This window comes from Schistocerca americana, chromosome 3 (genome assembly GCF_021461395.2).
Source record: "Schistocerca americana isolate TAMUIC-IGC-003095 chromosome 3, iqSchAmer2.1, whole genome shotgun sequence".
Taxonomy (NCBI): domain Eukaryota; kingdom Metazoa; phylum Arthropoda; class Insecta; order Orthoptera; family Acrididae; genus Schistocerca; species Schistocerca americana.
In genome coordinates this window covers 590,377,918-590,382,917 of record NC_060121.1, presented here as the reverse complement: position 1 = coordinate 590,382,917, position 5,000 = coordinate 590,377,918, and the positions used below count along the sequence as shown (strand labels likewise).

The 5,000-nt window shown below is 51.9% G+C and overlaps 1 pseudogene; it reads left to right on the top strand.

Annotated features, from left to right (window-relative positions):
• Positions 1-2,452: 2,452 nt before the first annotated feature.
• LOC124608907 overlaps positions 2,453-5,000 on the top strand; it is a 2,771-nt pseudogene continuing 223 nt past the window's right edge.

Sequence of the window (5,000 nt, the reverse complement as noted above, 5' to 3'; positions counted from 1 at the left end):
TTGCGCCTTAACCTAACCTATGTTGCGCCTTAACCTAACCTATGTTGCGCCTTAACCTAACCTATGTTGCGCCTTAACCTAACCTATGTTGCGCCTTAACCTAACCTATGTTGCGCCTTAACCTAACCTATGTTGCGCCTTAACCTAACCTATGTTGCGCCTTAACCTAACCTATGTTGCGCCTTAACCTAACCTATGTTGCGCCGTAACCTAACCTATGTTGCGCCGTAACCTAACCTATGTTGCGCCGTAACCTAACCTATGTTGCGCCGTAACCTAACCCACGTTGCGCCTTAACCTAACCTATATCGTACCTTAACCTAACCTATATCGTACCTTAACCTAACCTATATCGTACCTTAACCTAACCTATATCGTACCTTAACCTAACCTATATCGTACCTTAACCTAACCTATATCGTACCTTAACCTAACCTATATCGTACCTTAACCTAACCTATATCGTACCTTAACCTAACCTATATCGTACCTTAACCTAACCTATATCGTACCTTAACCTAACCTATATTGCCCCTTAACGTAACCCATATTGCGCTGTAACCCAACACACGTTGGGCCTTAACCCAACACACGTTGGGCCTTAACCCAACACACGTTGGGCCTTAACCCAACACACGTTGGGCCTTAACCCAACACACGTTGGGCCTTAACCCAACACACGTTGGGCCTTAACCCAACACACGTTGGGCCTTAACCCAACACACGTTGGGCCTTAACCTGCTCTGTAATTGTCATACGACGCGTTAAATTAGTGTAGTGTTGCCTAACTGCAACCCCCGCAATATAGTTTGCTACTCGCACTGCCCGGTCCCCAGTGTATCGCTTCATGTTAAACACCTTGCAGCTATACACTGTAATGTGGATGGCAGCAGGACGTACATGCTCAATGCCCTTTGCAGTTGTTCATTGGCATTTGCAGTTGTTCATTGGCATTCGCATGGCGACGCACGTAGCCTACGCTGTGGTACGGCCTGTGTCAACTGTCCGCTGATGTTGTACGTCCAAATCACACACTGTACTGCACATTGGTCCCCATGTACTGAATGATACATCGTGGTACATGTGACCGTACAACGACTGCGCCAACAACGGCGAACCATGCGGTCCAAATGTTGTGCACTCAGCTACGTGTCGTCTCCCTATAAGAGCTGGATTGCAGTGTGGTACGCCCTGGATGGCGATCAGCATGAGCCGTCTGTTGATGTAGTGGCGCGTGTTGTCAGACGTAGTCGTCTCTTCTCACACACCGTGATAGCATGGTGCACTGCGTTCCACATCTGCGACATGCGACAGAGGCCGGTTGACAGTCGTTCGCGCAATGGACATCGCATACGTACGGGGGCCACCTTCCACGTGTTCGCGAAGCGTGCACATGTTGTTGCGTGTATGTGGGCAGACATAGTGTGTCGTGACACCTGACACAGGCATGCAACAATCGTTGAATTTGCAAATGGCGATGGACGCCTACGTTTGCTGGTGACGTTACGCAAATGAACAACTGGTAAACCGTTGTGGTGCGGTTGTTCTCGCTAGAGGTGAATCAGTGATGGCGACGATCGGTTGAGCTACCAACCGGTTGTTCCAGCGATACCCACCATGCCCACGAACGTGAATGGCATCTGGGTGTGAAGCGATACGCGGCGGTGGCTGGGTGGGACCGTCCCCGGCCGGTGAGGGGGGGCCTCCCGGCGTGCTGGCCGCGCGGTGCGTGGGCGCACGCGCTACAGCCGGCTGGTGGGGGCGGCCAGTGGCAGGCGCGCCGGCCGACGGAGGCGGCAGGCGGCGCAGCTGCGCGCCGGCGCACCCTGCACGCGGCGCCGTGCGGCCAAAGTAGGTCCTCGCGGGCCCGGTGCGAAGCGCGGTGGACATCTGCAGTGTGCTGGTCCGATTGAGGACTGTGTGCGCTGAGGATGCGCCGCCGCCCGGCGCTCGGCGCCGCGACGCCGTCTGCTGCTCGGTCGCCTCTGCGGTTCTCGCAGGTGGTTTGTATCGCAGCTGTGCGGACGTGTTGGCGCGTGCGCTGTGCTGGGAGAGTTCGCTTCGGCACCCAAGTGGGGCTTTTGTCCTTCTGTGGCGCTGGCGTTGGAGCTGCCGGTCACCGTAGGTGGCGCGTGTTGTCTCCCGCCGGCAATGCCACGACAGCACGCTCCCGGGCCTCTGTCGGCAGCGGCAAGCTCAGTTGGGAGCACGGGTGGTCGCACCTAAAGCGTCTACTCGCCAAACTCCGGGCGATTGCGCCTCTCTCGAACCCGACCAAGTACTTAGGACGGCGCTGCGCGCCGCCGGGACCTGAGAGGGTTTCGAGGTGTATGGTGCAGGGGAGCTCAGCCTCCTCCTGTTTGCAGAATAATTGAGCGGACGCTTGCGTGTTCGCGCGGGCCCCCGGGACACACTCCCGGGCGGCCGGCTGCTCAGCTCTAGTTGACGCAGCTCCCTGGTTGATCCTGCCAGTAGTCATATGCTTGTCTCAAAGATTAAGCCATGCATGTCTCAGTACAAGCCGCATTAAGGTGAAACCGCGAATGGCTCATTAAATCAGTTATGGTTCCTTAGATCGTACCCACGTTACTTGGATAACTGTGGTAATTCTAGAGCTAATACATGCAAACAGAGTCCCGATGTGGTGCTTCGGAGGGCACTCCCGACCATGTGGTTTATGAGTGCCCCCTTTTCGATGATGTAGCAATGACGCTGAGACAACAACTTCCGCACAATAATACATACGACCTATTAAGACAAAAAGAAACTTTCGAAACTTTAAACAAATTGGCAGACGAGGTTTCACGGAAAGTATTAACGGCATATCTGAGTGATTTACACGTTTAGGACATTTACCAAATGTGTCCCACTAGGGGATACATGAGGGTAGTTCACGATTAGTGACATTTTACCGAACGCGACAATTACCCTCATCCTATACCGCCTGTACGTGGACTGGTCGACCTCATGAGTTGCAATCCGCCACGTGCAGGACTAGGGGGATGGGGGGTTCCCGAATGAAGACCAAAGCACCGGAATTGACGTAGGTTAGTAATAGTTGTAGCTTTAGATATAGATACTAAGTTAGGAACCTGCAGCGACAAACAGTCCTGGCCAGCCCAGTGTCAGGGGCACGCTCATCGGGATTAGCTCGATGAGCAAGGCCACAGTAGTAGGTTTATATTTATGCTGACACACCTGTAACGCTGCAGGCAGTTAGAAATTAACCAGTAGGAAATATTAAGTAAGTAGATTTTAGCTGTAGTCTGCCCATTATCTTATTCTGTCTGTAGCTTCAATAACTAACATAGCGTAATATACAATAACATTGTGAATTAGCTGCTGAATATGTATTACATATATAGATTAGCTACGACCCACTAATCACTAAGGTAGTGGGTTCTTTTGTATAAATATTAATGATGAATAAAGAGATATTTTTTTTTTTTTTTTAAAAAAAAAAAAAAAAAAAAAAAAAAAAAAAAAAAAACAGAGTCCCGACCAGAGATGGAAGGGACGCTTTTATTAGATCAAAACCAATCGGTCGGCTCGTCCGGTCCGTTTGCCTTGGTGACTCTGAATAACTTTGGGCTGATCGCACGGTCCTCGTACCGGCGACGCATCTTTCAAATGTCTGCCTTATCAACTGTCGATGGTAGGTTCTGCGCCTACCATGGTTGTAACGGGTAACGGGGAATCAGGGTTCGATTCCGGAGAGGGAGCCTGAGAAACGGCTACCACATCCAAGGAAGGCAGCAGGCGCGCAAATTACCCACTCCCGGCACGGGGAGGTAGTGACGAAAAATAACGATACGGGACTCATCCGAGGCCCCGTAATCGGAATGAGTACACTTTAAATCCTTTAACGAGTATCTATTGGAGGGCAAGTCTGGTGCCAGCAGCCGCGGTAATTCCAGCTCCAATAGCGTATATTAAAGTTGTTGCGGTTAAAAAGCTCGTAGTTGGATTTGTGTCCCACGCTGTTGGTTCACCGCCCGTCGGTGTTTAACTGGCATGTATCGTGGGACGTCCTGCCGGTGGGGCGAGCTGAAGGCGTGCGACGCGCCTCGTGCGTGCTCGTGCGTCCCGAGGCGGACCCCGTTGCAATCCTACCAGGGTGCTCTTGAGTGAGTGTCTCGGTGGGCCGGCACGTTTACTTTGAACAAATTAGAGTGCTTAAAGCAGGCAAGCCCGCCTGAATACTGTGTGCATGGAATAATGGAATAGGACCTCGGTTCTATTTTGTTGGTTTTCGGAACCCGAGGTAATGATTAATAGGGACAGGCGGGGGCATTCGTATTGCGACGTTAGAGGTGAAATTCTTGGATCGTCGCAAGACGAACAGAAGCGAAAGCATTTGCCAAGTATGTTTTCATTAATCAAGAACGAAAGTTAGAGGTTCGAAGGCGATCAGATACCGCCCTAGTTCTAACCATAAACGATGCCAGCCAGCGATCCGCCGCAGTTCCTCCGATGACTCGGCGGGCAGCCTCCGGGAAACCAAAGCTTTTGGGTTCCGGGGGAAGTATGGTTGCAAAGCTGAAACTTAAAGGAATTGACGGAAGGGCACCACCAGGAGTGGAGCCTGCGGCTTAATTTGACTCAACACGGGAAACCTCACCAGGCCCGGACACCGGAAGGATTGACAGATTGATAGCTCTTTCTTGATTCGGTGGGTGGTGGTGCATGGCCGTTCTTAGTTGGTGGAGCGATTTGTCTGGTTAATTCCGATAACGAACGAGACTCTAGCCTGCTAACTAGTCGCGTGACATCCTTCGTGCTGTCAGCGATTACTTTTCTTCTTAGAGGGACAGGCGGCTTCTAGCCGCACGAGATTGAGCAATAACAGGTCTGTGATGCCCTTAGATGTTCTGGGCCGCACGCGCGCTACACTGAAGGAATCAGCGTGTCTTCCTAGGCCGAAAGGTCGGGGTAACCCGCTGAACCTCCTTCGTGCTAGGGATTGGGGCTTGCAATTGTTCCCCATGAACGAGGAATTC